The sequence below is a fragment of the Mesocricetus auratus genome, unplaced genomic scaffold, assembly GCF_017639785.1.
Source record: "Mesocricetus auratus isolate SY011 unplaced genomic scaffold, BCM_Maur_2.0 Super-Scaffold_100691, whole genome shotgun sequence".
Taxonomy (NCBI): Eukaryota; Metazoa; Chordata; class Mammalia; order Rodentia; family Cricetidae; genus Mesocricetus; species Mesocricetus auratus.
The window spans coordinates 27,800,749-27,810,709 of record NW_024429267.1 but is presented as its reverse complement, the minus strand read 5'-3'; positions in this window follow the sequence as shown (position 1 = coordinate 27,810,709).

Here is a 9,961-nt window from a genome sequence, read left to right as displayed (position 1 = left end):
TAAAAATTGTAGATTATACGCCGGGCAGTGGTGGCGCACGCCTTTAATCCCAGCACTCGGGAGGCAGAGGCAGGCGGATCTCTGTGAGTTCGAGGCCGGGCTGGACTGACAGCCTCCAAAACAATACAGAGAAACCCTGTCTCGTAATGAAAAACCTCGGCATCAAAGCGCCGGGCACTGAACCGAACCGTCTGCCCAAGAACCGGGGCCAGACCACTGGCTGCAAATGCAAGAGGTGATTTATTGAGTACACAGGCGCCTGTGGATGCTACTGCAACTCGGGTGCAGAGCATACCGGGCTTTCAGGGAGTACAATATTTATAGAGTTTCAATGGTTACATAAGTAACAGGTATTTCATTGGCTCATCTTGGGGGCAGGGGTAGTTCCCACGGACTAAGTTTCCTGGTATTACTTTATGAAAGACCCAGGCATACTTCAGCAATTATTATCCGGGTCCCATGACTACTATGGTGATCATAGACACAACTGGGGGCAAGGGTAGTTGCCAAGGACTAGGTGTCCTGGTATTGTCATATGAAAGTTCCCAGCACGCTTCAGCAATTATTATCCGGGTCCCATGATTGCTATAGTGATCAGACACAATTGGGGGCCAGAGTAGTTGCCAAGGACTAGGTTTTCTAGTATTGTCATATGAAAGTTCCCAGCACGCTTCAGCAATTATTATCCGGGTCCCATGACTGCTATAGTGATCACAGACATCCTGTTTTGAGGGTGAAACACCTGGTCTGGGTTTCTTTTATTAGGCAACGGCATGGCCTTGCTTTTCTTTTCCTAGGGGGTCCTGGGTAGGGGTGTTTCAGTAAAACCAAAAAAAAAAATTGTAGATTATAGCATCACTAGAGGGAAACTGATGCTATGAAATAAAATACTAGGAAGAATAAGCTAAAATCAGTAATTTTAATTTTGTAACTTTTAAGAGCAGAAAAACAAAAACAATTGAATATAGCAAGAAGATCAATGAAATTAAAACTGAAAAGTTAGCATACAGAAAACACACAAGAAAGACACACCATACACTCTGCTTAGAAGTTAAAGGTTACAACTATTCTGGACCTGAGTTCAGTTCCCAGGTAGAAATCAAAAGAAATTAATGGGCCATAGGCTACAAAGTCAGGAAGAAGGCAAATCTTGATGATAAAAATCTTGACTTTAAGCCGGGCGTTGGTGGCACACGCCTTTAATCCCAGCACTCGGGAGGCAGAGGCAAGCAGATCTCTGTGAGTTCGAGGCCAGCCTGGTCTACAGAGCGAGTGCCAGGACAGCCTCCAAAACTACACAGAGAAACCCTGTCTCAAAAAAACCAAAAAAAAAAAAATCTTGACTTTATTGTTAAAGATGAAAGAGAAAAGTCACCAAAACAGACCATTATGTTGACCCATAACACAAATCCCCAAAATAAAATCCTATATATTCTCTGAATATAAATTCTTTAAATAAGAAACCAATATCAAAACAAGAGTCCAGGAAAGACTCAATATTCAAAAATGAAATACTAAATTTTGAAATAACCTATGAGCTAAACAAATATTCATGAAAAACACTGAAGTGAACTTGGGAAAAACATTAAACATTGACTTTTGGGAGTGGGCCACACCTACTAGACAATTCTTCCATATATGGTGGAAACTAAATTCCCCTTAAGTCTTGCTGGTAGCAATTGGTTTAGTCTATGAAACACGGCAATGGTACCACCTGGGAAATTCACCGGCAAAGCTGCAAAAAGTCACACAATGAGAGGGCCCCTACAGGTGTCACACATGGAAATGAACCACTGAAGAGACATGAAAACCCAAGGGAGGGAGAGGTACACACCTTTAATCCCAGCACTCGGGAGGCAGAGGCAGGTGGATCTCTCTGAGTTTAAGGCCAGCCTGGTCTACAGAGCAAGTTCCAGGACAGCTAAGGCTACACAGAGAAACCTGTCTCAAAATAAATAAATAAATAAGAAGGAGGAGGAGGAGGGGAAGGGCAGGAGGGAGAGAAAAGAATGAAAACATGGTGCAGACTGACTCTGTCCAACTGGATCAGACTTTGTGAGTCTAAATGCCACCACAAATTTAAACACAGTACATTTTGGGAAAAGCTTTCCTGGCAACAGTCAGTCTAATCAGTCCAGTTCCAAGTGCACAGTGAAGCTTAAGGTGTGACTACACAGAGACTTTTACAAAGTGTATGTGACCATGAGGATGGGTTCTGGAGCTAAAAGTGCTAGAATCTACTTTGGTCTCTGACCAATAGCGTAAAGATGAGTGGGCCATAAAATACACGGGACATCTCCCCTAAGGATCGGTAACTGTCGAGGGAGGGGAGAGTCTGGAACAATCATTCTGGTGAATTTGGGTGAAGTCCGCCCCTATAGCAAAAGGTGGGTGTTGTCTGCCTGTTGGAGCCCAGCATTATGCTGACCAGGCCCTGTGACAATGAGTGGGACACGAATATCGGCATTCGGGCAGATATGTAGACAGCTCAAAGGGCCCTGTGTTGTGTTGCCTCTTCATGGCTATGTCACTCATTACAGGGCTGTGTAAGGACTCAGTACGCATGTGCAAGCTTCCCCTTTTAAGGGAGCACCTCCACATGTTCACTCTCTCACTCTCTCCCTACCCCACTCCTCTTCTCTGCTTCTTTCTCTCTCTCCCTCTCACCCCTTCTTCCCTTTCCCTTCAATAAACTCCACATGGGTTTGTTGAGTCTTGTGGTTCATATTTTCATCTGCTCGTGACTGAAGTATGGTTTCCTGTTCCATCTACTCTACTTGTAACTGAAACAGAAGAACAACCCTGCCTCCACAGATAGGAAAAGGATCGCCAGGTCGTTAACAGAATCCACTCTCAGCTTTCTGGATGGAATAGTGATATTCGACTTTTATCTCGTCCATTGAGGAGACACCCCTGCAATGATTAACATTCCTGGTTCTCTTTGTGTTTCTCTGTGAGTACAAGGACCTCTGTGCACCCAACAGGCACTTTGTTAGGAAATGAGGCATTAGGTAGTTAATCCAGCTATCCTGAGACAACCGAAGAAGCACATGGAAAACCCAGAACCCTCTTTCCTAGGACACATGGAACTTGCTGCAGCTGCCCACTGCCAGGCAACAGTGAGAGGTCTTGTACATCATCCCGCCTCTGCTTTCAACCACCCACCCCAGCTGCTAGATCACCCCAACACTGAGTAGAAGCCAGCCGCAAGAATCCATCGCAGAACCAGGGGTCGTGAACTATTTTAAGTTGTCACATTTTTAGGATGGTGTTTGATCCATGGTTTGAGTACAGAAAATCCTCCACAGATTCATGCTTTAGATGCCTAGGCATAAGCTGGTGACACTATTTTTAGAAATGAAGAAAGCTTCAGGAATTTGGGACCAGCTAGAAGAACTAGATCACTGGGCCCATGTCCTTGTACATTATATTCTCTGGCCCTTTTGGAATCTTTCTCTCTGATTGCTTTCTACACCCAGAAGAATAAGATTCAAGGCCACTCATGCCTATCTGCATGATGTTCTGTTCAAGGTCATGAGACTAGGACCATGGATTCAACCTTTAATTACCATGAACAGCAACAACAAAAGTTCCTTTCCAACAGCTTGTTGCTCTCGGGTTATCATACTGCAACAGAAAGTCTAATTCAAGAAGAACAGCTAGCTTGATAAAATATAATGTTATGTAGAAATGGGATTTTGTCTTAATAAAAAGTTATAAACAGTGACCTTATCATTGCAAATAAAGTGAGATCTAAAGGTTACCCTAAATTCAAGCTAGAAGGACACCACAACTCTTGACGAGGATGTGAAGAGTGATGATAATGCATTGTCAGAAATGGTAGAAAAATATGGAAGGAGTAAATGGAGGCTATGAACAAAATTCTTATCTAACATGACACATGAAATTGAAAGCATAAAAAAGTCTAAGCAAATTCCTGGGGAAAATGAACAAAGTACTACCTTGTTTCCTGTCTCTACCTTTGGAAGAAAATGAAAGTAGAAAGATAAAACTAATAAAGGATGCTAAAATTTCAAGAATCAATTAGGGAAAATAAACAAACTAGTAGGATTTACTGAAATAAAAATATAATGACATGCCGGGCGTGGTGGTGCACGCCTTTAATCCCAGCACTCGGGAGGCAGAGGCAGGCGGATCTCTGTGGGTTCGAGGCCAGCCTGGTCTACAAGAGCTAGTTCCAGGACAGCCTCCAAAGGCACAGAGAAACCCTGTCTCGAAAAACCAAAAAAAAAATATATATATATATATAATGACATACCAGCAACAATTCAACCCAATGTTTAGTAAAAAGATGCAAGATCAAAAAGATGTTCTCCTTTAAACAGGATTGACCTAGTTAGACTTAATGAAATAAGGCTGGCTAAATGGATTTTAGTGAATTCTAAGTACATAGTATTTATTTATTTATTTGTTTGTTTGTTTTTCAAGATAGGGTTTCCCTGTATTGCTTTGGAAGCTGACCTGAAATTCACTCTGTAGACCAGGCTGGCCTCGAAGTCACAGAGATCCAACAGTCTGCCTCCTAAGTGCTGGGATTAAAGCTTGCACCACCAACGCCTTGCTAATTACATGCTTTTTAAAGACTACTTTGGTTTCATTTCCTGTACTAAAAGGCCACAATCAGAAAAAAGAAAGCAAGAGTGCCATTAAGACTCAGTGGGACAGCTGGGCAGTAGCTTCTGCCTTTAATCCCAGAAGTTGGAATGCAGAGGCAGGTGGATCGCTGTGAGTTCAAGGCCAGCCTGGTCTACAAAGTGAGTTCCAGGTCAACCAGCACTGTTATACTGAGAAAGCCTGTCTCTGGAAAAAACAAGAAAATAAAGAAAACCTGAGCAGGAGAAGGAGACCCACATGATCAACGGGGATACCTGCCCTGGCCAGGGAGGAGAAAACTCAGGCCTACCAGGGGACAAAAGGCGCCCAGTATCAGGCACTATATAGTGAAAAAAATATATGGTGTGGTAAGGGAGAGACAGAATGGTCTTGTCCTGTGGAGACAGGCAGCCCTGAAGAGGTGAAGGTGGTGATAAACAAGCTGAGGTGGGTGGCCAGCTTGTCATGGCCTGGGACTCTGGTGATGTCCAGGCCTAGGCTGCTGCCAAGTCCCATGTCTGGGTTCATGGCCCTTCTGCAGCCACAGTCTGTGTTGATGTCTGTGGCTCCTGTTACCACCAAAGGTCAAGAGGACAGGACTGCACCGAGTTGGCCCTGCCTCTCACTGGCTGCAGCACTAGGGAGATGAGGCCTGTACCTCACCAGCTGCAGCACTGGGGGGAGCAGGTCCTGCACCTCACCTGGACAGTGCAATAGAGCTGGCCCTGTTGGCAGGGTGGGGGTGAGCTGGCCTGAGGGCATGGGAATGGGAGAGCTGATCCTGCCCCTTCATCTGCCATGTGGTAGTATGGGCAAAAGAAAGATGCCCTCCCCCATCACCCCTTGCCACCTGCAGCAGGCAAGACAGCTGGCCCTGCCCCTCAGTAGCTGCAGCACTGGGGCAAACAGGCCCTTTACCTCACCTGGGCAGGCAGAAGAACTGACCCTATTGGAGAGGGAGCAAGGGAGCCGGCTCTGAAAGCACGAGGGTGGGAGAGCTGGCCCTTCCCCCTCTGCGATGTGGTAGAGAGGGCAAGGAGAAGATTCCCTCCCCTTCTCACTCCCTGCCAACTGCAGCAGGCAAGACAGCTGACCCTGCGCCTCACCTAGGCAGCACAACAGACCCTGCTGATGCTGGCACAGGTGAGTGAGCCCCAAGAACATGAGCATGGGAATCTGGCCCCACCCCTCATCTGCCACATGGGGAGAGATGCCCTCCCCCTCACCCCTTGGCACCTGTGGCAGCTGCACCACTTGAGAGAGTGGCCCCTGCACCTCACCTGGGCAGGACAGTAGAGTTGGCCCTGGTAGTGTAGGTATAGGTCAGCCATCCGCAAGGGGAAAACCAGCCCACATCTTGCTGGTGAGCATAGGGTGAGCTAGCCAGGGAAGTGCTAGGGAGCTCACCCTGGTGGTGAGGATGGGGGAGAACTGGAGGGCTGACCAACACAGCAACCACCCAGACCCAGAACAAGGGGCTACGAGTTGGCCAGTCCCAACATCCACACCATCTATGATCTGCTAGGGCATGTGAACCGGCCAGTCCTGCAGACTCAAAACTGCAGAATCTCCATGACACAGGGCAACAACAGGAGGTCCAAGAGGAGTCCCAGTGAGGCCCAGTAAGGATAGTGGGGCAGAAACGAGAGGCCTCCGGCCTCGATGAACACTTGTAAGTAAAGATCAGGGACTAAAGGGAATACTGTGTGACTCACTGTGTCACACGACAGCTTCCACAAGGAGAGTTGTCTTGTCTTTTCTCTTCAATTGTATTTTGTTTGCAAGGGCAGAGGGTGGATGTGAAGGAAGGGCGAGATGAGTGGGATCAAGATGCCGGATGTGAAATCCATAAAGAGTTAATAAAAAGTTAAAAAAAAAAAGGAGAGAGAAGAAAAGAAAAAGAGAGGTAGTTCCAGGACAGCTTCCAAAGCCACAGAGAAAGCCTATCTCAAACCCCCCCCTCAAAAAAAAGAAAAAAGAAAGCAAGGAGAGTAGAAATGGACAGTTCAGGGCATCATTCAGTAATAGAGGAAGGCTTCACATTCATGAGACCGTGGGTTCAAGCTCCAACAAATTAAATGTAAAAGGCTTCTAAGTATTTGACTGACATGAGAAAAAAAAGATGGCTAACTGATCTGTTTGTTTTTTTGTCCTGGAACTCACTCTGTAGACCAGGCTGGCCTCGAACTCACAGAGATCCGCCTGCCTCTGCCTCCCAAGTGCTAGGATTGAAGGCGAGCGCCACCAATGTCCAGCTAAGATGGTTAATTGCAAACGGAGCCATTTGCTAGAGAAAAAGAATACCAACTGAGAGACTTGCAAGAGCGAGAGAGCAGAATGAAGACAGATGAAGCATGGCCCTGGACTAGGGCTTCTGCAAAGAACTGTCATAGCTGTCTAATGGGAATAAACACCAGTCAGGATGCATAAGGTACCCCACATCCCACCGCCCTTGTATACACACACATGTATGTACTTGCCAGTCTCTTCACTATGTGTGGGATGTGTATGATATGGGAGGTTAACAGGCACTTAATCATGATTTCATCCAGTTCCATAATGGCAAAACCTCACAGTGGCAATGACAGTGGTCAAAGATATTTTAAATCTGGGAGAAATATGAACAATGTGTGGCAATAAGGGAAACTACAATTCATTAAATGTTCCTATAATTACTACTAAAAGAGTTGAAGTAGGCTGGGTGTGGTGGTGCACTCCTTTAATCCCAGCACTTGGGAGGCAGAGGCAGGTGGATCTCTGTGAGTTCAAGGCCACTCAAGTATACAGAGCAAGTACCACAATAGATAGGCTCCAAAGCTACACAGAGAAACCCTGTCTCGAAAAAACCAAAAAAAAAAAAAAAAGGTTGAAGTCTAATTTTCTCATAACTGGGCAGGTCTTAATGATGGACAGATTATGAATAAAAGAGCAATATGTAATCAAGTGGGGAATGAACAACTCACCACATATTCATTCATGATGTCTGTGTCTGTAAGTTGGTTGGTTGTGGATTTGCTCTTGGAAACACACGTGATACTGGAGAGATACAATAGTGTAGAGTCATGACAGTGAGAGCATATTCATGACTTGGTCCTAGACTCTCCACTCAAAACCTATGCAATTAGCTGAAAAACAAGAAGAAAAGAAAATTGTAAAAAAAAAAATTTCTAGGAGCTAGAGAGATGGTTCAGTGGTTAAGAGCACTGGCTGCCCTTCCAGAAGACACAGGTTCAATTCCCAGCATCCACATGGCATCTTACATGCCTGTAACTCTAGTTCCAGGGAATCTGGCACACTCACACATACATACATGCAGGCAAAACACCAGTGCACACAAAATAAGTCTTAAAATAGAAAGCAAGGGAGAGAGAGAGGAAGGAAAGAAGGAAGGAAAGAAGGAAGGAAGGAAGGGAGGAAGGGAGGAAGGAAATAGTCTCATCCACAAGAAAGTACAACAAAGACACCATTGACAATGGACTCACAAGTGCATTCAGAGCCATAGCACATGAAAGTTAAGGCTGAGTTAATGAGTACAAACATCACCAAGTAATGAACAATTTGATAACAATAATATTCTCCTTTAAAAACACTTAATTAAAACCAGAGTCATGTTTTCCCTACTATTAACACAGAAATGAACCTGATACTTGGAATACTGTATTAACCCACCCGAATGATCTCCAAACACACACTTCTTCTATACTACTTCTTCCTTCATCCAGCTCATGTGTGTGGAAAATGCAGACTGCAAGATTTTTCTGCCCATGCTTATACAGGAAAAAAAATTAAACAATGCATATTTCCTTCATTCTTTCTTTCTTTTTTTTTTTGTTTTTGTTTTTGAGACAGGGTTTCTCTGTGGCTTTGGAGGCTGTCCTGAAACTAGCTCTTGTAGACCAGGCTGGTCTCAAATTCACAGAGATCCACCTGACTCTGCCTCCGGGACTAAAGGCCTGCGCCACCACTGCCCGACACAACACATATTTCTTATAGGACACTGATGGTCAAGGTTGTTTCCAAATGGGACATGTCTATGTATCCACACCCTGATATAGTTCCCATAAATAACATAAGCCATTTGACTGACTTGATCAAGAGAACTCAGTAAATGTGAAGACTACCTAAGCCTGGTAAGCATTTCCTGATGGTGCTTACCTACTTAACCACTGAGCCATCTCTCCAGCCCTGGTGCTTACCTACTAGACACAATTGTGTTGTGAAGAACCTTGGTGCCAGCTTGATGGAAATAGAGCCTTGAAAGACTCATCAGGAACCATTAGCTGTGAGGACACAGAATGCAGCAGCCTCAGAGCACTGTGACTCAAACCCCATTGTCAGTGAAGGCAGGAGGATGCAGCACTTTACCAGCTGAGACCAGACGAGATAGTGACCTATGTGAAAAAAATTAAATTGTCCTTCACAGCAAAATTTGTGTTGACTTGTTATACAAGAAAGGCTGATACGTTCAATGATTTAGATTTCAATTGTTTTAACATATAATGGGAAGTAGTTTCCAGGCATGACAACACGATAAAACGTTTTCTTTAACTAGATGCCTAAGGTTTGAAAACTACAGTAAGAACAGTTGAAGTCACATGATTCAGAAAAAGCAGTATCTGGCTACAAAGAGGGTGTCTAAGCTTTTAAACAGAGAAGCTGTTACTTTCGTGTGACTGTAGCATTCTGTAGTATTTGCATATATAGGTTTAGAGCATAAGTTTGATGTGATCTAATTTCTTCATTTTAAAAAACTGAGACTGAATCCATTTATTTTCATCCTTAGGAATTTTGGTTAACAGAATACTAGTATTAACACTTCCATTTTCAACTTATAAGGTGATACCATGTACAGCATGTATTGATGATAAGAAGGGTAGGAAGCTTAGGACAAGGTATTCAGAAAGTGTTTGAAACGCGGGCACTTTGTCCTGTGGCAAAGCATTTGCAAATCACACTCAGACACTGGATTTCAACACCAAAAATAGAAACATTCAGATCTGAGACATGCACATGGTAACTGGAAATCAGTATTAGAAAATTCACAAATATTGATTTTTGTTAACTGCATGTGGTAAACACATACATAAAGACAATATACTCACATACAAAATTAACTAAGAGGTCACACAATGGAAACAGTGATTGAAGAGAAAGGGAAAAGTAAACTTAGCAACCACTGATTCAGCCAGGTGTGACAGGGCACCCCTCCATACTAGATCACAAAGAACTTTCAGATCCAATAAAGATTTCCCAGGTCCTTACCTGTCTTTTTCAACTAAACTGGTAGAAGAGAGCTAACCTCAGCCTCCTACAGAGGATCAAGCCCCTGATTATCACCCATATATTG